Source organism: Elephas maximus, chromosome 10, assembly GCF_024166365.1.
Source record: "Elephas maximus indicus isolate mEleMax1 chromosome 10, mEleMax1 primary haplotype, whole genome shotgun sequence".
NCBI lineage: Eukaryota > Metazoa > Chordata > Mammalia > Proboscidea > Elephantidae > Elephas > Elephas maximus.
The window spans coordinates 39,593,803-39,617,236 of NC_064828.1; positions in this window are offsets into that span (position 1 = coordinate 39,593,803).

The window sequence follows — 23,434 nt, forward strand, 5'->3', positions numbered from 1 at the left end:
CTTTTTCACAATCCCTATCCCTGCCCCTGTCAATAACTGACCATTTTCCTATTTCACTTACAGACACGATAACGGTTATAACATATAAATTTTCTTGCCTCTATGTCCTAACACCAATAGGACTTTCTATTTCTTTTCATTTTCTTTGTTCTGTCTGCTGTGTGTTTTTTGTTGTTGTTGTTTGATTGTTTTTTAGGGGAAACAGTGTCTTTGCTTTAATCTACTTATACTCTAGTAGAGCTCCATGTACTTCTATTTCTCAAGGATCTTTCCCCTCATGCAACTTTTTCTTCTAAGTAAGTACACGTGCCTGTGTCAGTCTCAATAATAATAATAGCAACAATAATAAGAACAAAATCATCAACATTTATTCACATCTTATTTTGATCTTTGTTCTTCTTTTCTCCTTTAAATTAAACGTTATTGGGGAGGGGTGTTGGTTGAGTGATCTAATGCCTGAGGCTATGCGACACTGTAAACCAAATGCTTCTGTTGCCTGTATAGGGTGGGGTTTCTTAAGCTGACCAGAAACTCTTGTGTGATGGCCAGCACCCACCTCCCCTGGGCAATGCTGGAGGAAAACAAACTAATCCTTGCTTTTTGGCTGATCCTTTAATAACCCCACCCTTTTTTCAGATAGCACACATGGGTAGCTTGAAACCTCACTAAAAACTAACTTGGGTGTTCTCAAATCCATGGTCATATAATTATAGATAATCACCTAATTTATTTTTACAAATAGTTAATGTTCTGCCTAAGAAATTATGTTGAACTTTGTTAATACCTTCAGCTTCAGTTTATTCATTTTTACAACTATATGTTGGAGATTACATGAATATACAAATCTGTTTTTACTAACTCTCCTGATGATGAACTTCAAGGATCTCTCTATTTCTCTCTCTTTCCATAACAAACAACTTGGTTGTAAAGATTCTTGTTCATGAACGCTTGTGTACATGTCTGCTTTCACTGTGAAATGTCATTCCTTTGTAAATAGCCTGTTTTCCCTTCAGCTCTTCTCAGAGTCTGTCATTGCCTTCAGTTTCTGTAGTTATGCTAATAGCAGTCCAGATGATATCTATCCTGCATGTGTGTTTATCTCATTTCTTTGCTTATGGAAATTCTCAGTCATTATTTATGCAAATACTATCTATCTCACTTTTTCTTTTCTCCTCTGAAACCCTGAAAGACTTTTCATTATATCTTCTTGTTTTGTTGTCATGTCTCTGAACTAACCAGCCACTGTCGAGTCGATTCTGACTCATGGAGACCCCATTTGTGTCAGAGTAGGACTGTGCTTAACAGGGTTTTCAGTGGCTGATTTATTCCCAGTAAGTTCGAGTGGACTTGGACCTTCAACCTTTCAGTTAGCAGCCCAGCTCATTAACTACACCACCCAGGGACTCCTCCTATCATCTTAAATTCTCTTCAACCCTGTTAATACTTTATCTCTCAGTGTTGGAGTCTTGATAATTTCTAGATTTTTCTTTGGCTTTATTGGTTGTCTATTTAGATGCCTTAATCTGCTGTTTGGAAACCCTTGTGGCACAGTGGTTAGGTGCTACGGCTGCTAACCAAAGGATTGGCAGTTGGAATCCTCCAGGCACTCCCTGGAAACTCTATGGGGCAGTTCTACTCTGTCCTGTAGGGTTGCTACGAGTCGGAATTGACTCGACGGCACTGGGTTTGGTTTTAATCTGCTGTCTCATCTAGATATTCAGGTTTAAATTTTCAAAGCAAGATTTTTTTTTCATTTTTAGCCTTTTTTGATTTCTTCCCTCCCCTGAACATTTTAGACTGTTGATTCTCTCCCTATCTTCATTCTTAGAGAAAAAAAAAAAAAAATCGATTTGGGAAATTTTTATCTTTATTTCTAAAATGTTCTGATGTAACTTTATTTTCTCCCCCCCAGTCTCTCGGCAGCACAGATAACAGCTGGAATTTCTGGATGTCAACTTTTTTTTTTCAGTTATTGCAATTATTTTTTGTTTTCCTTCCCCTTCTTGTTTCTTCAGAAACTGCCATTTAAATTTTCTAAGTCACTAATTTTATTCAGTTGTACCTATATTTACTCATAGCGACTCATAGCAACCCTATAGGACAGAGCAGAACTGCCCCATAGAGTTTCCAAGGAGCGCCTGGCGTATTTGAACTGCCAACCCTTTGGTTAGCAGCAGTAGCACTTAACCACTGTGCCACCAGGGTTTCCGTATAGGGTCGCTATGAGTCGGAATTGACTCAAGGGCACTGGGTTTGGTTTTTTGGTTTTGGTACCTATATTTACATTCAAAAGATTTTATGTTTTTATTTGCAGAGTTCATAATAATTTGTTTTTTTTATAACTTCAGTATTAGCAATTCAGTTTTCTGTTTTAGCTCAAGGAACATATTATTTATAGATTCTTTAATTTTTATTCTTCTAATAACCGCTTTCTCTGCTGGCTCTTCTGATTATTGAATTTGTTGGTCCTCTGACCCGGTACTAATAAATATTTGAAAAAACACTTGTGTTCTCATCTCTGTGATATGCTACTAAACCCGTTGCCCTCAAGTTGATTATTCTGACTTATAGCCACCCTATAGGACAGAGTAGAACTGCCCCAGAGAGTTTCCAGAAGCACCTGGTGGATTCAAATTGCCAGACTTTTGGTTAGCAGACATAGCTCTTAACCACTAGACCACCAGGGTTTCCATTAGGCTCCAGAAATTTGACTTCCGGAAGGGAGGCCTCATTGTTCTTAGGCGTTGCTCTTGTCAGTAACCTGTCCTTTAAATGCAAATTCCTACAACCATTGCTGCAGCCTCAAGAGCAATGTTTCTTGCTGCCAGTTGCTAGGCACAGTGTCCAGGAAGTGGCTGACCTACTCAGCTCATAGAGCTTTTGAAAAATCTTAAGCACTTTGTTTGTATTCCACAGTTATTATGACTTTGTCTCTTAAAAATGCATGTTCATAAGGGGGAACCCAAGGTGGAGAAGGTGAGAACATTGACATATCGTGAGGTTGGCAACTAATGTCACAAAAAAAATATGTGTATTAACTGTTTAATGAGAAACTAATATGCTCTGTAAACCTTCATCTAAAGCACAATTTTAAAAAAATGTATGCTTATTTGAAGCTAGAGTTTTAAGAGTGGAGTTATGTTTTTGTATCCATGCTGCCATTTTGATCTAACATTATTGGTTTTGTTTATTCTAAGGTCACATTCATAATGTCTCAATTGCCCAAGGTTCTTTAGTCCTAATTTCCTTTCTTTGATCCATGTACCTTTTGAATTCTCCCTTCCCCAATTATTGTTTTCTTTTACTTCTAACACAACTCTTTTGAGTTATCCATTTTTTTTTCAGGGTGTTTTTCTAGTCATTTTTCTCCCTGTTAATAAATGATAAAGGAAGATTTAAGCGGTTTCATTCCTCAGTGGATCATCATATTCCATGCTGAACAACCACCCATGGTGATTTGCTCCCTATATGCGACCTACCACCTAAACGGCCTAGATCTTTCTCCTGAGTTCTAGCTTTATACATCTCACTGCCTAGTACAACTGAAACTCAGTATTTGCCCTAGATTATTACCCATTAATTCTGAACATTTATTTTTAAACTATGATTATATAAGAACTTTCCTATTCCTGAACTTCTTTTCTTCTTTAGGCATCGAGACTGTGAGAATTCCTCTATAAGTGCTCATATCATAGTAACAAAAAAGCAACAGAAACAAAAAGACAAAAACCTGTGGTTATAACACATACAAAGTATGAAAAGTTCATGAGATCTAGTTTTATCCTGGAACTGACATTGATTTACTATGAAGTGTAAAAAAAAAAAATTACTAAATGTGTCTGTTCTTCAGTTATCCTAATAGAAACTCCTCTTGTAATATTTCAGGCTTGAAACATCTAGAAATAGCCATGGTTATCAATAGCAAATATTCTAGATAGCAAATGCCATGCCATATTTTGGTCTAACTATTTGGACTTTGGAAACCCTTTTGGCAGAGTGGTTGAGTGCTACAGCTGCTAACCAAGAGGTGGGCAGTTCAATGGCAACTTTTGGTCTTTTAGTTTTGTATTTGGACTTTATGTAAAGGAAAGTAACTCAGAGACATTGGTGTAATACGGGAGTTACATCACCAGGAGTATTTGTGTATGATAAATTATGCCTTCTTGATGACATTGTTTTCTCATGCAAAAAGCCATCCCAGATGTTCATCACTAAGGACCACATATTCCTAGCATGTATTTCCTGCAACTGTGTAGAGTACCTTGGGTGGGTTTTTCAGGAACTAAGCACTGGCATTCTTTGTATGAGGAACACTTTGCTTTCATTTCTATGCCTCTGTAGTTTTCTCTTCTCCCTCATCATAAACCGTTTGCAATTTCTTTGGGCAGTGAGCCATTCTGGTGTGGTGTATAATTTGTTTTGTTCAGTGGTTTCTTATCATGGATAGATGAAATGCCTTTTTTTTATCACTCATTTAAATTATTGCTTTCCTCTGGTGATGGATTTTTGCAGCTTCTGTGTTTACTTTATTACTTGTGACTAAAGCATGTTTCCTACTGGGAACCTGGCAGAGGCTTGCCTTAGTATCACTTCATCATCGTTCAACTCTACACTCTCAACAACATCTCCATGGAAAGAAATAGGCAAAGAGCTTATAGATTAAATAGTTTCAGTTAAGCTACTCCTGCCTTTCTTATAGCCTCAGGTTGCATTGCAAATGATTTTAGATTTTACAATCTGTATTAACATATTTAATTTACTTTCTATGTCCAATTTTTCATATGGCTATGCTTTTGCCTTGAACAGAAAGGGGGAAGCAATAAAATAACATGACCATTTTTCTTTCTGTCTTTTCATTCCAAACTCAAATGTGGATGTAAAATTTTTGTGGGATGTCAGATTCATCCCTGAAGATTTACATGAATGTATAAGCTATAGTCAGACTTTTGGAAATTTCTCTAAACCCATGGAGGCACTTGCATCACTCACAAAAAGATAAAAATACTGTGATATGTTCTAAGTAGATGTGTTCTTTTGAAGTTTTCTGCTGAGTTCATTCCAGTGGGCCCACATTTCTGGATTCATGTGTAAAATTAAAGAAATGGAATGCACTTGTAGGTGGTCTTAAATCCCATTCCCCATTCTTCAGATAGGACCACTTGTCAAATATGGAAGAGAAAAATCTGTCCTGTGTTATTAAGAACCTCAAAGGGGATAAAGTCCACTCTCTTCTTTACTAACTATTCTGCATCTATCACCTCTTACTGTCAATATTTTCTAAGGCCTAACTAAAATCCCAATAATAACTTAAGTATATTTCCTTTGTTCATTCAGAAGCAAATATAATTCTTTTTAGCCAGGCATAGCTAGTCACTCTAAAATATGCAAATTTGAGTCAGATTCTGATCCTGCCCTCATAAATATTTTAGTCTTCAAAGAGAGATAAGCTCTATAACTGAATAACTGTGGAAAGTTAGAGATGGCAAAAATACACACATAGTATTACAGTTCAGAGAAATGTTCAGTTTCTTCCAGCTGGAGGGATAAGTACAGACATCAGAGAAGAAGTGAAGCTTAACATATGTCAGTGCTTAAAGAAGAGAAATGTGAACTCCAGGGCATTAGGACACAGTGTTTAAGATTTTGTATGCCAGAAGAAAGAGCTCGACATTTATTCTAGAAGGTGGAAAGCGAAGGTTTGTTTGTATGCAAGTTCTACTACTGTCTTATGGCTTTGGGAAATCTGCAGAAGCCTCTGCAAGCTTCCTTTTCTCATATATAACATTTGATAATTATATATAGATGTTAACATATTTGGGGGTATTAAGTGAGACTGAATGTTCAAAGTGTTTACCATAGTTCTTGGCACAAAGAAAGTCTTCCATAAAAGAAAAGAAAGGTGACATCAACAATGATAACCATAATAATATAAGCAGCAAATGGGAGGCCATCAAGAAATTTTGAGCAGTGGAGTGTGATTATAGCCATGTTTCAAGAAAATCAATCCAAGAATAGAGTGTAAATGTCATTAAATAAAGTTGATACGAGAAATAAGGAGATTCATTTCACGAAAAATAAATGTTCTAGATAATTGTAAAAGGCTCAACCAAGGATAGTGACAATAATAAAGGATGGATGTAGGGAAGATTACTGAGACAATGTTAAGTGATAAATGTTGTTTTTCATTCTAAGTCTATCAAAGATTTCCATATTGAATCAGTCTTAGTTTCGTTTTTTTAAATCTAGTTCCTTTTTCTTACTGCTCGAGTTTTGCAAAATATTTGATCACTCCCATAACTCTTATTTCAATCCGAGCTTGCCATGTCTCTCTTGTGTTATGCATTGGGATAATTAAGACCTTTGTCTCAGTCAATTTCTGTAAAACATTTCAAAGGTTGGCAGATGGCAAGTAATAATTCTATCAATCGAATAATTCAGTTCCACAAAATTAATTTAGGACACATTGAACTCATAAAGAGGTGATAATAATTTATAATTTTACTTTCCTTGTATTCCTTCAAGAAATAGATGGTTCTAGTACCTGAATGGCAAGAGGACTTTATCCTGGAAATTTTCTTTAAACCCTTTAAACAGAGTGTTATAAATTTTAATGAATTTTCATAAATGTATTTCATAGTGGCTGATAACATGTACTCAGGAATTAAACACATCTTGGAGCTCTGGATCAGCAGTTAGAATCCACCAACCTCTCTTTGGAAACCCTATGGGGTAATTCTGTTCTGTCCTATGGGGTAGCTACGAATCAGAATCGACCCAATAGCACTGGGTTTTGTTTGGTTTTTGTTTTTTGTTCACTACAGAAACTAATGTTTATTGTGTATGCGACCTTGTGCAAATTACCTTTTTATTAAAGTCTTAATTTGTTTTTCTGTAAGTTTGAGGTAATGAAAGTACTCAACTGATGGGGTTGTTGTGAGGATTAAATAAAATAATATACATAATGCATTTACCTCATTGCCTCCTACACAAAAAAGACACTATTATTATAGTTATTATTATCATCAATCTTCATATCATGGGGGATAGTTTCCATATGTTGTGCTTGAATTGTTCTTCATCCTATTTTGCCATATTGACTTCAATTTTTAACCACTAACTTATAAAGTAAAGAGAAATAAACTAAACTTTGCCTTATTCAGTTTGTTTGCAAAAGGTTCAACTTTAAGGGCGTATATTGAGTGATGTCAAGATGCGTGACTCCTGAGTGAGGCGTCTGCATAAAAAGCATAACTTGGACATTGCCTCTTAATGAAATTGTATTCAAGAAAAATTAAAACCTCTCTAGGTTTTTCATCTGTTGAAGAATTTGTCAGATATCCAGAGTTCACTAATCACGATTCTCCCTACTGGTGCCAGGGTAAGGGTTAACTTCCAACTAATCTTGGATACTACGGTAAAGAAATTACGTTTTCAGACATGAGCTCTGCCAACCTTGGATTTAATTCCTATTCTGTTTCCTGAGGACAAAAAGTGAAATCATTGTTCTTGTTTTGAAATCGGTTGCTTTTCTTCCTCCTCTGACTTCTTAGGTCTTATTATTAGTTTGGTTTCTAATTAATCTCTTCCCAAGAAATCTTGTTGTGAATGTTGCATGCAAATAATCAAAGTGTTGTAAGGCCAGAAGGAGCCTTGAGTAGGGCTGTACCTGAACAGTGTCAGGCAGATGGCAAAGACTACATCATTTCCTTTGGTGGTCTGCTGTTGTGCTTATTTTCTCTTATCCTCTGAAACTTATGCCTATCCTTGATCTCTCTGGCTGCAATTTAAGCTGATTTAATCTTGTTCTTTCCACTGTGGAAATCAAGAACATCTGGTTACCACCCTCCTTTTTTACAAATCCTTTACACATTAAAAGACTGTTAATAATTACCACTAAATTTTCTCTTCTGCAAGCTAAATTATTTCAATTCCTTCAACCTTGCCATTACTCAAAAGACCTATTTGCTAACTCCTTAATTAATCATTTTTGTGGTTTGTGTATACCCTCTTGTTTACTTTTCCAAACTCACTTAAAATCAGCAGCTTTAGAAAGACATGCTTTTCTAAACATGATAATCCTCAGTGATGAACATGTGGAGAAATTAGTCTATGCTTTTACTAATTGTGAAACTGTAACCTAAAATACACTATTTCAACTCCGGAATATTTTTTTCCAATATGGGTTTAGGAAACACTCCCTACTTAGACTATTTCTCTACCATGTCTAAATTCCATTGGCTTCAATCTGGACGTAGTCTTCAGAATGAACTACACTTTAGTGGGAAAGACTGTTTTAGCTGAAAATCTAAAATGTTCATATTAATGTATAAGGTTTGTAAGATTCAGTCCCAGAACATGAGATAGCAAAGACTAGGTGTGCACACTAATTGGAGGATCTAGTAGAAGGGAGAAAAAAAAAAGATACTTATATTAAGTGTAGATTTATTAGTAAATTGCTCTCTGTCTGTTTCCCCAAAGTTTTATATTTAAGATTGCTCATAGAGTCCTGTGCTTTTCTTTAATTTGTAAAATTTTTTACAGGCTGGAATTTTCTATTTCTCTGTGTCATTAATATCTAGTCTCCCCCTACACGTTAAGCCCTGTGAGGGCAGGGGTTTTGTCTACATTTCTCAAAATTAAATCTCCAGTGTCCGTCATATAGTAGATTATCTAGAAATATTTTTTGGTTATATAAACAAATGACATGTGGTTTGTGATTGCTTCTGAAAACGGTGTGCGATAGCTACCACCCTATTAAGTCTGAAATTCCATTTGATTTATTTCATTAACTATATGATTAAAAGGAAAATGTTATCTAGGAGGATAATATATCAAGTCAGTATTGAAAGTAAACATCTTAACTCAGATTTATTGACTCATTTTCAGGAAGAATGCAAAGACCTAAGAAAATGGGCAATAGCAAAAATCAGTTGTGGTGAGATGAAAAGGGCATGGAGATTTGGAAAACAAGTGGTCCTTGGTCACCTTATTTGGATTCTGTAGTAGAAAGACCCAGAGAGGGAGATAATATCAGGCAACCATTTGAAGAGAAGTGGCTGAGAAAAATAAGAGAGTGAGAACAAAAGACAAACATGCCTATGTTATTCTTCTCCCTAGTGAAAGACTGCCTGAATTGGTTTATTACTCCTGTGACACGTTTTCTCTCTTTGGAGCAAAAGAGTCAGGAGAGTTTGAGAGATGGGGAGAGCACTATAGCACTGGGGGATACAAGCTACAGTTTATTAAAAATAAATACTATAAAATTGAAGGGCATTTTATCAAAGTCCCAACACTATTTTTTTTTTAAAATAATCTCTGTATAACAATTTATCTGCTTACAGCAACTTTTCTATGATAAATATGCAAATGAAAATATTCTCAATCTGTATCAGTACAGAGTAATTATCTTCATTTCCTAATCTTTTACAACTAGCCTATGCATTTTATCTTGTTTACTTCTTGTTTCTGCAGGCTAGAAATGTAATTTTTACCACTGCCCTTATGATATAGTAACAGAAGTACACTACAACTATTTTGTAATACGAGAAATAGTAATAAAAATAATCTAAAATTTACTAGACCCTAGCTTTCAGTTTCCTAAACTTCATGCAACACCAACCCATTGCTATTGACCCCTACTCAAAGAGGCCTAAAGTTCATGCAATTCCAAAGGGAGGGAAACACTGCCCAGTCCTGCATCATCCTCACATTTGTTGTTACGCTCGAGCGCATTGTTGTAGCCACTGTGTCAATTCATCTTGTTGAGCATCTTCCTCTTTTTCACTGATCCTGTACCGCATGATGTCCTTCTCCAGGAACTAGCCCCTTGTGATAACACATCTGAAGTATGTGAGATGAAGTCTCACCATTCTTGTTTTTAAGGAGCCTTCTGGCTATGCTTCTTCTGAGACAGATTTGTTTGTTCTTCTGGCAGTCCCTGGTATATTCAATATTCTTCACCAACACCATAATTCAAAGGTATTGATTCTTCTTCAGACTTCTTTATTCATTGTCCAGCTTTCACATGCATATGAGGTTATTGAAAATACCATGGCTTGAGTTGTATATATACGTGTCTGTATATATATATGTGTATATATACAGTAATAGGACTGATAGGTGAAAATAGCACTGGACTAAAAAAAAAAAAAAATTTTTTTTCACTGGACTAGGAATTAGGAAACCTGAGCTTTGTCATGGGTGTGTCACTGATGCTTTGTGACCTCGAAGACATCTCTTACTTTTCCTGTATTTTAGTTTCTTTATTGGAAAACTGGTCTTAAAAGCACTTTTACAAGGTTTCACATGCTAGAAAACGCACAATACTTATTTTTTCCTGTCCTTCTACACCTATATATAATGGGATCATGTAGAATTGCCACTTGTATGGAAGTCTCTTCATTACTGTTTCCCATATCGTCTCTCAGTATACAAACATAGGTGTTCACGACTTCACATATGAAGCTGCAGGAGGGCTCTAGGTTCTTCCCATCCCTTCTTTCGTGATTCTCTCTCTCTATCACCACAATCACTGTTGTCAAATTTAGTTTTATGAAACACGTCTGTTCAATTGACTTGCTAAGAAACTTATAGGAGCTCTTACTATCTGTCATATTGCATCTATTTTTTTTTTTAACTTTCTTTTAAACCAATATTAAACAGAATCTTCAAGCCTCTTTCCCAATACACATTTTCCCTTCATTCCTTATATTTAAGTGTGGGAATGTGGCAAGTTGATAATTAAATAAATCAAAACATGGTTTCCCAGGTCCCTTATACTTACAGGTGAACACATGACATGTTTTTGACTAATGCGAGGGGAGTATATTGCATAGAGCTCTCAGGAAAGCGAGGTTTCTATTTGCCTTTCGTCTGCTTGGAACACAGAGGCTCTGGCTTGTGTGTAGTGGCTATGTTGCAACCAGCAATACTGAAATTGTTAAGGTTGGTAGAACAGAATGCGAGAAGGACCCAGGATCTAATGGTGTCTTAGAGCTACGATACTGTCCCTGGGATGTTCACCTCCATATTATTTATGAGAAATATAATCTGTTCTTCAGTTAAGCTCTTGCAGTCAAGTCTCTATTCCATGCAACTGAGTTTAATAACAGATACACGCTTTCACTAATTCAGCCTTATTTCCCATTAGTGCTCTCAACTCATCTTTCAGTTGTGACTTTGGACTTCCCTGCTATTCATTTCCTTGTTTTGGATTCTGTACTTTTAACCCCGCTGCCTATTCTGAAGAAATATTTTTTCTATTGACATTTCAGACTTTCCATATATTAGACATTCTTCAAGCCAATTCAAGTCTCACCTTCTCCATGATGCCTCCTCTAACAAACCCACCCATTTTTGAATGTCTACAGTACAAAAATTTTCTACTACATAGGCAAACCCTTACTTGTTCTGTAATTTTATTTACCTATGTTAAGTTTAACACTCTAATTAGATTATACGTTCTTTAAGGGCAGGGACCATTTCTGCATTTATTAGAATGTGGGTTCCTGGAAGGCAGAAGCAAGTTTTACATGTACCTCTATTCACCATTTCTTTCTCCCTTGAGCACCAATATACATCACAGGTATTCAGATATTTACTCTGGGTATGTATGCACCTATATGCAGATGACTTATGATTTGTGTGTGTGTCTGTGTATGTGTGTGAGTGATTAGTGGTTAATTAGATTTGTTTTAAATTATCTTTTTAATCAAGAAATTTATCCTTTAATAGCATCCCTGTTGGAGTTGTGTTCACATTGAAATGTTTAGCAGATGATTTTTTTAAAAAGTCTCTGTGTTCAATTTTCTCCTATTATACCAATTATGTAGAAATTTTATAAGGGGCTAATCATGAAGTCGGAAAAAAATTAACCTCTGTGTGTAATTATTGCCCCATATCAGGAAAAATATAATGCAAATTTTGTGTTAGTTTACATTTTTATTCTCCATCAATTATGCTTGAATAAAGGTAAACTCAGAGTATAAACCTTTGGAAAATAAAATAGCTGCAATTTAAAGATTTTCCAATAATCTTAAATCTTTCTAATAAAGGATCTTGTATGTTATTTTAAAACTCTGATCACTCTTGTTCCTAGGTCTCAGTGAACAGAATGTGTCAGTATTAAAATCACAGCAGTCATCTGAACATAAAAATCACTAGGGGAAAAATGAAGATATGAATGCAGTCAGTTTTTTTTTCACAGTCTATAAGGTTTTCCTCTTGTTAAGCATTAAAGATTTTCTAGTGTTTGCCCAAATTAGCACTATTTCTAAGATATCTGACTGCCTACAATAAATGAAGTAGTACCGAAGATAAGGACGTGCCCACACTAGCCATTTGAAATGAAGTACTTTGAAGAAAGTAGAATTGCTTCTATTCTGAGGTAGTATTTTCTGTTATTTAGGCACTTGCTGTTTCATTGTACTATACAAGTTTGGAATATGTTCTTTTTATTTTGTCCTCTTATTAAAAAATAAAAATAAAAAACACTTCTGATCCTGTTTGGAAGAGCATGCTCTTAAGTCCATGGGCAGTGCTAACACAAGCCTGTTATTTGTTGTGCACTGTTGAGTCAATTCTGACTCATAGCGACCCTATTTGACAAAGTAGAGCTGCCCTATAGGGTCTCCTAGGCTATAATCTTCACAGGAAGGGGCCTCATGGCTCGGCTGCTAAATGAATTGATCAGCAGTTCGAAACCACCAGCCATTCAGTGGGAGAAAGATGTGGCAGTCTGCTCCCATAAAGATTAAACCAAACCAAACCCAGTGCCGTCAAGTCAATTCCGACTCACAGTGACCCTGTAGGACAGGGTAGAACTGCCCTATAGGGTAACAGCCTTGGAAATCCTATGGGGCAGCTCTACTCTGTCCTATAGCTAAAAGTTGGCATCAACTGGATGGCAATGGTTTTAGTTTTGGGGTTTTGGGAATCTTTATGAGACCAGTTCACAGGTCTTTCTCCTTAGGTTAGCCAAGTGCTTAACCATCATGCCACCAAGGTTCCTTATAGTAATTATAAAAAGACAAAACAAAACCCATTGCTGTGAAGTCAATTCCAACTCATAGCGACCCTATAGGACAGAATAGAACTGTCCCATAAGGTTTCAGGAAAGATCAGTCCCTGGAAAAGGACATCATGCTTGGTAAAGTACAGGGTCAACCAAAAAAGAGGAAGGCCCTCAATGAGATGGATTGGCAGTAGCTGCAACAATGAGCTCAAGCATAACAAGAATTGCGGGCATGGTGCAGGACTGGGCGGTGTTTTGCTTTGTTGTACATAGGGTCGCTGTGAGTCGGAACTGACTCAAGGGCACCTAATAACAACAACATAGGGCTTCCAAGGAGAGCTGGTGAATTTGAACTGCCAATCTTTATGGTTAGTAGCCCTCTTTTAATCACTGCACCACCAGGGCTCCTCCACTCCATACTAATTATAGAGAAGATAAATAAATAGAGTAGATAAGCCTACACTGTACTATATGGGACTTACCTGGCTTCCTGGCTAATCACCTGGGAATGCCAACTTATGTTTTCCTTCCCTATACCTGCAATCTTCTCTAACTCACCTTTCATGTTTGTGCTGTGTTTAGCCCACACTGTTGTTGTTAGGTGCCCTGGAGTCAGTTCTGACTCATAGCAACCCTGTGTACAGCAGAAGGAAACACAGCCCAGTTCTGTGCCATCTTCATAATTGTTGTTATGACCCTTGTTGCAGCCACTGTGTCAATTTATGTCATTGAGGGTCTTCCTCTTTTCACTGGCCCTCACTTTACCACACATGATGCCCTTCTCCAGGGACCAGTCCCACCTGATAACACACCCAAAGTATGTGAGAGGAAGTCTCACTATCCTTGCTTCTAAGGAGCATTCTGGCTGTACTTCTTCCAAGACAGATTTGTTCGTTCTTTTGGCAGTCCATGGTCTATTCAATATTCTTTGCCAACATCATAATTCAAAGGCATCACTTCTCATTCACATGTATATGAAGCGATTGAAAACACCGTGGCTTGGGTTTCCTTAGTCCTTAAGCTGACGTCTTTGCTTTTTAGTCCACACTACTAAGTTTATATTGTTACATTATCTGCTTGGCCTTTAGACTTGTATCTTTCAGGAACAGTATCTCTCTGGTTCCACAGGTGAGTATTGCAATGATGAGACATCTTCCCTGGAACAGTATGGGGAAGATGGAGGGGAAGATGAGGAAAGTGTTGATTCTTCTTTTGTGGCTGCCCATCAGTGGCACTTCCATGGCTCCACTGTACCCAATGACACAAGGAGCTACATCAATTCAGATCGCAGCTCTAGCTGGCTGCAGCTTCTTATTAAGTACATTTGCTTTGGAATAAGGAAATGAATCATACATCTATTACTTCAAATTTTAACTTTTACACTCTTTAAGAACAAGTCATCCTTTCATATATATATATATATATTAAATGGAAAACTTGTATTGTCAATGTAATAGAATGAGTTTAGGAAAGAAAGTAATCTTTAGGTTAATTAAATCCCCTAAGTTTAAAAGGGGCCCTGGTGGTGTAGTGGTTAAAAGCTCAGCTGCTAACCAAAATGTCAGCAGTTCCAATCCACTAGCCTCTCCTTGGATAATTTAAAAGGTTTAAAAACCCATATGATTCCACTGTTTACCTCAGCCTTTGGTGATCTGTAAGAGGCCACTGGAAACCTCACAGCACGTGATACTCAGGGGTCCTCTCACAGAATCAGGAAGATTTTGAAGTAATGAGGTCTGTCAAGGGACTGGGATTCACATGTGAGACTCCAGTCCTTGAAGAGGCCTCCTTCACAGGACAAATCCCCAGTCTTGGAAAGACTCGGTGGATTATCAAGTCAGAAACTCAGGCACAAGAACTTGAGACACTGAGAAGGAGATTTTCTCAGTTATTATGTGCCCAGAGTATAAAGTCAGAGTAATATTGTCAGAAAGAGACTTCAGTTTTGAAATATAGCTAAATAAATTCACTCCTTATACGAACATGACTGGTTTGTGAGTGTATATATATATATATATAAGGTCAAGGCAAGGAGAGATATAATGGCTAACTAGGCATGTATACATGTGTGTTTATATCCATATGTGGACATATTGCACTTTCTTTTGCTCTTTGGTGCTTCTGCTCTCCAAATACGCAACTTGAACAATCAAAGTATATTTTACAAAAATATATACATTTTGCCTGTTATCTCTACTTAATAGCAATGTATTTGGAAATAAGCCTTCATTTGCTGAACAAACAAAGTATTTGTGTGAAACTCCTCAGTTTTTCACTAATTTTAAGTGTCTCTAAACCGTTGTTATTTCTCAAAGGTGGTTCTTAAGGTCAAATTTTGCAGGCGGAATAGAAACAGTGCATGGCAAGTATAACTGCAAATCTCTGGCCACACGAAAATTTCAGTGCTTTTCTTTTGCAGTCTTTTTTTTGGTAACCAATGTTGAGGGAAAGTGATTGCTTTCTCTCCTTTATCAGTTTCTATTTGTGTGGAAAACTTTGCTTCCTTATCTTTCCTAATTTACTAGCAACAATAAGTTTAGCTTACTTGCTGATGATCGCACAATTTTCTTACTTCCAATAATGCCATCTACGATAACAGTGAAAATCACCAAGATCTCAAGGTGCTTCTGTAATGTAGAAACAGAAATGAATGCCTAGCCTTTTCCCTATTAAGTTAGGGCTCTGCAACTCATCAAACTTTCTCCTACTTTATTGCCCATGTAGTCTATACCATGTCATCAACCTTAGGGCAAAATGTTTTGTTTTACCTATAAGAGTTTCATTTTCTTAATTTATAAATATCTCAAGGGTAAAAAAAAGTACTGATTTTTCTGTGGGACGAATAAATAAGATTAGATCCACATACCTTCATGTTTTTTAGATCTAGATCTCACCATCTTAAAAGGAAGCAAAAGGAGGAGACCTAAGATCCCTGCAATAGAAGAAGTCACGCAATCTGGTGGTGTTTTTGTGCTTATTTCTGTTTTATAATCACACTGCCTGTTGCTGAAATAGCCATTGAAAATCTTTTTCTCCTCGGGCAAATCCCATAATCTTATGTTCTGTATCCATGAATAGAACATGGGTCTTTAGACTGAGGTTCAAATACTGCTGGCTGATTTTAAACAATATAAACTGTCTCTCTGAAAATTACATAAACACAGTGATGAGTTGTGAGTTTTATATGACCAACAAATTGGCAAAATTTAATAAGAAAAGTATAATGATGTTTGTTTTTGGGAAAGGTAGGGGGAAAAAGAGTACTCCAATGCCAATGGAGACATAATAGGAGGAAATATTGGAATGGCACTTTATAAGACAGATTTTACATATAAAAATTCCTAAACATTGTGACTTAACATTTCTCAGAAACTATGCTACAAAAATAATAATCTGAATAAATAAAATATAGAAAGATGTATATGTTGGAGCATTTGTTGAGTTTTTTTTTTTGTTGCTGTTTTAATAAAAAATGGCAACCTACCTAAATTGACATCAATAGGAAAATTGCTAAATAAAGTATGGCATAACCTGTTTAAAAGAATGAATCTATGTATATACACTAGTGAAAACCCTGGTGGTGTAGTGGTTGTGTGCTACCAAAAAGGTTGGCAGTTCGAATCCATCAGGGACTTTTTGGAAACTCTTTGGGGCAGCTCTACTGTGTCCTATGGGGTTGTTATGAATTGGAATCAACTATATGGCAATGGGTTTTTTTGTGTGTGTGTGTGTATACACTAGTATGGAAAGATATACTTGAAATGTTGCCAGCTTTAAAAAACATCAAAGAATACATATAGTTTGATTCCTTTGTGCTAAAAAACTGAAAAATTACACGCACGTATAGGCCATTATGTGTATATCTTATTATCAAATACATGCATAATAAATAGACCTACAGAGACATAAGGAAGGATATGTATCAAAAACTTAGAAATGTTTCCTTGGGTGGAGAAACACCTGAGAAAATTTCACTTGACTCTTTTATTTACAATGGGTGCTTTAATTTCGGGGTTTTCTTTTTGTGTGTGTGTGCATAGACAGATGTATCTTTCAAATAACAATAATTTTGAAACTTTGCTTTAAATTCATCGTCTATAAAAATTAATAAAAAAGATACCTATCTTACAGCACTTGTATGAGAAAAAAGTGATTACACATGCAAAATGATTGACATATATTTGGCTCTCAGATTCACAAACTGCATTATAACCAGATGATTTTTCTTGATTATTATGATGTTGGGGACAAACTTATAATCAGCCTGATGGTCAAACAATGATAGTCATTCTCAAAGATCCTTCCTCCCCCAGTAAAAAGAAATTTTTTTTTTTTTTTTGTAATCCATAAGAGGATCTTTAGAATATTCCCACATTTTTCTCAGGATTTTAGCAGTTTATGAAATCTACGGTTCTTAGGTGTTTATGTTCAGCCTATGCTAGAGAATAACCATGTGTCTGCTCTGCCCTTTTGACCTCCTGATTCCCACTGGCAAACTTAATACACACTTCTAACTATTACAACTATTACTATTTGGTTAACTATTACAAATTCACTAGAATTTAGCCATATCCAGTTTGTAAGAATTGCTTGGTGAAATTCCAAGGCTCTATTTTATTTGAACATTGTTACTCACAGAACCCAAATGCTCATCAAATGCTCATTTTATTCATCTACATATTCATTTTTACATCGTATCTTTATTTATTTACCAGTGAAAGGCAAGGTATGAATACAAAACTATACTAAGGAGAGAGATTATAATGGCTGTATTAGTCAATATGTAATTCAAAGATGAGTAAATCAAGGACTAGAATTGTTAAGAAACTAAGCTTCAAGATACCTGATTTATTTCTACATGAAAGTCAGATTTGCTAAGGGTTAATATATATTTTTAGGATGGATTCTAAAGCTCACTGAAAATTCTACCCATAGGGCTCATACTGAGTTGTCAAATCTGTACTTAGTATAACAAACTGTTAAGTTTACAGAGCAATAGCCCGGTGACATTTTTCACTTTTTTTTTTAATTGCTCTGCCACAGACATGTGCCAAGGTTAGTCATCCAGATCAATGAGCCAATGTAAATACTTTGATACAGGTAAAACATAACCAAAGTCATAGGTATACTATGTTGAAATCCCTTTCAGACTCATAATAGAACAATTTTAATGAGGAAGATTGCATATTATCAGATTACTAGTAGAACTTTTGAATTTGGAGCTGTTTCTTGTTTAATCTGATTTTTCCTTTACCACGTCTTCTATACTTGGGGATCCAGGATGGTGCTTGTTTGATAGAATATTATACAATACTTAATTCAACCATATGTTCACAAAACTCTTATGGTTAATAAACCATGGTTGATGGATCAAGATGAGCATACTAGAGACCTTAAAGACCACAGAGCCAACTGAATGAGGTCCTTCTATTTGACTAAGCTCCACATCATCATCCAGCTCCAGGTTCTGAATAAAAGAGAACTGAGTACCTCCTAAGGTAGCCCATCTCACCCTTGGAATGGATAAACTGCTCCCACTCCTTCAAACCACACTTTAAGGTGCATGCTGATAAACTTAAATGTGTGCACAGAAGTGTTATGGATTTAATTGTGTCCCCCAAAATGTGTGTCAGCTGGCTAGGCCATGATTCCCAGTATTGTGTGGTTGTTCTCCATTTTGTGATCTGATATAATTTTCCTCTGTGTTGTAAATCCTAATCTCTATGATGTTAATGAGGCAGGAATAGAGGCAGTTATGTTAATGAGGCAGTACTCAGTCTATAGGATTAGGTTGTATTTTGAGTTAATATCTTTTCAGATATGAAAGAGAGAAGCAAGCAGAGAGGAGAGGGAGCTCATTACCACCAAACAAGAAGAGCCAGGAGCAGAGCACATTCTCTGGACCCTGGGGTCCCTGCGGTGAGAAGCTTCTAGACCAAGAAAAGACTGATGACAAGGACCTTCCCCTAGAGTCAACAACAGAGAGAAAACTTTTCCCTGGAGCTAGTGCCCTGAATTCAGATTTCTAGCCTTCTAAACTCTGAAAGAACAAACTTCTCTTCATTAAAGCCATCCACTTGTGGCATTTCTGTCATAGTAAAAAACTAAGACAAGAAGCTTAACCAAGTTGGTGAGGAATGAATAAGAGCTAAAAGTATAGTGGATGTTTAACCCGGAGAAGACTGAATGTGAATATGATATCTTTCTTCAAATATTTGAAAGGATGTCACATAGAAGAGAAATTAAACATATCCTGTATGATGCCAAAGGATAAAACAGGGAACAAAAGATAACTTTACGCAGAGGTATATTGGCACTCTGAGTAAGGAGATTGTTCCCAGCTGGTAATTCTCAATTTCCTTCCAGAGATCATAGATACTCTACCAATAATGTCTGTATCAGCATCTGGATTCTTAATTTTAAAATATAGGGGGCTAGAGCACTTTACTGGAGACATTCTCTTAATTTGTTATTATTACTAACTGCTAGTTTTAAGTCTACATAACCACACTATTCTCTAATGCATATTTCCCCCAGTTATGCACAAATATGCTGTATTAATTTCTTAGGGTTGACACAAAAATGATATCAGACTGGATGGCTTAAAACAATCAGAATTTATTATCTCACAGTTCTGAAGGCTAGAAGTTCAAAATCAAGCTATGTGTGTAAGGTTGGTTCCTTCTGAAGACTGTGACAGAAAATCTGTTCCATGCCTTTCTCCTACATTCTGGTGGTTGCTGGAAATGCTTGGCATTCCTTGGCTTGTAGATTCATTCTTCTGTCTTCTCACGGTATCCTCCCCCTGTGTGTGGCTCTGTGTGTCCACTCCTCTGTTTACAAGAACACTGTCATATTGGATTTAGGGTCTACCATAATACAGAATGGTCTTATTTTACTAAACACATCTGCAAGAAACTTAAGTGAAAGACAATCTATTTGTAAATTTGTTCCCTTTCTTGGTGGTCCATGCTACATTCATTCATCATTAGTTTTCAGAATTGAATATGTTTTCATCAGTGTAAAAACATGGCATTTTTTCATCTTCCCTTTTCTGACTCCTATTCAGTTCTCTGTCTCATGATCTTTGCATAGGAAGAACATTTCTAGGGGAAATATTTCTAGAGGAATAATGTTCCAGGGTTAATAAGCATTTCTTACACCTTTCTTTTCTTCCTCCCTCTCACTCCCTTCTTTTTCTTTCTCCCCCCTGCCACTTTCTTTCCTTCCTTCCTTCCTTCCTTCCTTCCTTCCTTCCTTCCTTCCTTCCTTCCTTCCTTCCTTCCTTCCTTCCTTCCTTCCTTCCTTCCTTCCTTCCTTCCTTCCTTCCTTCCTTCCTTCCTTCCTTCCTTCCTTCCTTCCTTCCTTCCTATCTTTGCCTCCCTCCCCCCTCTCTCTTTCTTATGTTCTTTTCATTCTGTCTTTTCTTAGAATGATTGCCTCCTTCTTGGTCTTCAGATCTCATCTTCTTGGCCACTTCCTCAGGAAGTTCTTCCCTACTCATTTAAAGTGTCCAATCACCTCCACATCTCCATTTATTTCTTTTATCGAACTTACCAAAAGCTGTGCTTTTTTTTTTAATTAGTTCACATGTCACTTTTTCCATCCTTACTAGAATGTATGTTCTACAACAGCAAGTGTAATGTCTACCCCATATATCTTTGTGTTCTCTTCATTTAACACAGCTTCTGACGTACTTGACAGTGTTTTCTTAAGTGTGTGCGACTGTGTGGACGAATGTTGGGTGAATGCTTCAAAAATAAATTAACTTTTTATTTGTTCATTGAACACATATTTATTAAAGGCTCCATTCTACCTTGCCTTGTGTTTGATGCTAAACTCAAACTCAAAAACCAAATGCATTGTCATCAAGTCAATTCTGACTCATAGTGACCCTATCAGGGTGGAACTGCTCCACAGGCTTTCCAAGGTTGTAATCTTTACCAAAGCAGACTGCCACATCCTTCTCCCCCAGGATGACTGTTGGATACGAACCACCCATCTTTCAGTTAGCAGCCAAACCTTTAACTACTGTCCCACTAGGGCTCCTTTGTTTGACTCTAGAGATTCAAAATCTATACTACATCCAACTAAATTGACCATCCAATTATTAGTGAAAATGGAGTTATTGACAGAATATGATGAAGTTGAAACTGTATATTTCATAAACTGATCAAACTTATTACATTTAAAAAAAAAATATTTGAGGCATCCTTTTTATTCTGAGCCTGAGACTTAGTATAGCAATATCCAAACTTAAGTGGTAATTTTATTTCTTCTTTTTGTTATATTGCTTATAGGTATTACATAGGAAACAGGAGTACGCTGTTACATTTCCTGCTGGAAGAAAAGAGGAAATATCTATGAAACATGTGTAAGTAATAAATGCTATTTAAAAAAAAATGTATTCAATAAATTTATATAATGCCTCAAGCCAGTTAATTTATCTGTACCAAATGTTGATTTTAAGTTAACGCTCCAAAAATAAAAGATAATAACTGCTAGAGGATGACTGACTTACTATAAGCTTTTATAGTCTCTAAACATTCTTTGTTTAAAATAATAGGTTTAGAAGAATCTCTCTTACTAAATGGAGAAAATATTGATGTTGTCAAGGATTTCATTTTACTTGGATCCACAATCAAGGCCCATGAGAGCATCAGTCAAGAAACCAAATGAAACTTTGCATTGGGCAAATCTGCTGCAAAAGGTCTCTTTAAAGTGTTAACAAGCCAAGATGTCACTCTAAGGATTAAGGTGCGCCTCGCCGAAGCCATGGTGTTTTCAACCACCTCATATGCATATGAAAGTTGCAAAATGAATAAGGAAGACTGAAGAAGAATTGATGCCTTTGAATTATGGTGCTGATGAAGAATATTTAACATACCATGGACTGCCAGAAGAACAAACAAATCTGTCTTGGAAGAAGTACAGCCAGAATGTTCATTAGAAGCAAGGATGGTGAGACTTCATCTCACATAATTTGGACACGTTATCAGGAGGGACCAGTTCCTAGAGAAGGACATCACGCTTGGTAGAGTAGAAGGTCAGCAAAAAAGAGGAAGACCCTTAATGAGATGAATTGACACAGCAGCTGCAACAATGGGCTCAAACATAACAACGATTGTAAGGATGGCACAGGACCTGACAGTGTTTCGTTCTGTTGTGCATAGGATTGCTATGAGTAGGAACCAACTCGAAGGCACCTAACAAGTACAGTAGAGATAAACAGGCCTCTCTCTAGATTAGAGTCAACATAATAGATTTAGAAGAAACCCTCCAAGTCTCACAAATATTTATTTGGGGGATATTTCTTACATAGCTCAGAAATTTTTCCTTCCCTGAATTGAAAGGGAAATAGATGCATAGTGACTAATGCAAGAAGAGCACCTTAGGCATATATTTCATGTGATAATTGCTTTTCTTTTGCATTTAGGAACTACAGGCAAAAGCGAGAGAAATGTACCTGGTTTTATTACCCAGAGGAAAAGCAATCACTATGCTTGTCAGGTCTCTGAACATTTCTCCCATTCTGGGAAATCTTTGAAAAATAAAATGATGTTGGTGGCTATCTTGCAGTGCATTCAATTAAAGTTACGTTGTTAGACTTTTCCCTGTGAAATGTCAGCAACTTCTATAACCTAATATATGACCAGCCCATGTGGAAAACAAACGTGTTCCCACTATACTATCTGCCTTTGTCAGGGGTTAAGCTAAAAGGAAAAAAAAAAAAAGGAACCCAGGTGGCACAGTGGTTAAAGCACTCAGCTGCCAACTGAAAATTCAGCAGTTCAAACCCACCTGCCTTCAAACTTACCAGCTGCTTCAGTAAAGAAAGATGTGGCTATCTGCAGAAAGATGGAAGGTGGGGCAGTTGAGTCAAAACTGACTCCAAAGCATTTTTTTTGAGCTAAAAAGAAAGACTGATGAGTATCTCATGGATATTCACTCTACTTTCGCTTGGGCAATTATATTCACCCTGCAAACACTTTGACCACAAACTATTCTTTTTTGCTGCTTCATTTGCCTCTGAAATTTAGCACATGACTAGATTTTATAATTAAAAAAATGTAGATCAAATGCATCTGGTTTGTGCACAGGCTGGATGGAAATTTTAAGGAATCTGCTTCATCAAACATCAATGAGGAATGGATACAATTAACAACTGGCAGCTCTGCTGAGACTAGAACTAAACCTCTGATTTTAGTTACTGCAAAGGAGAAGATAGAATGAATGAAAATAGTATGGTAATTGGGTTTCTCAGATTGTTCTCTTTGGAAAATGTCACAATTCAGAGATTCTGGTGCCTTTCTTCTCAGAGTAGGAGGGTAGATTCAAGAAAGCTTTTGTGGATATACCAAAAACCAAAACAAACCCACTGCTGTCAAGTCGATTCCAACTCCTGGTGACCCAATAGGACAA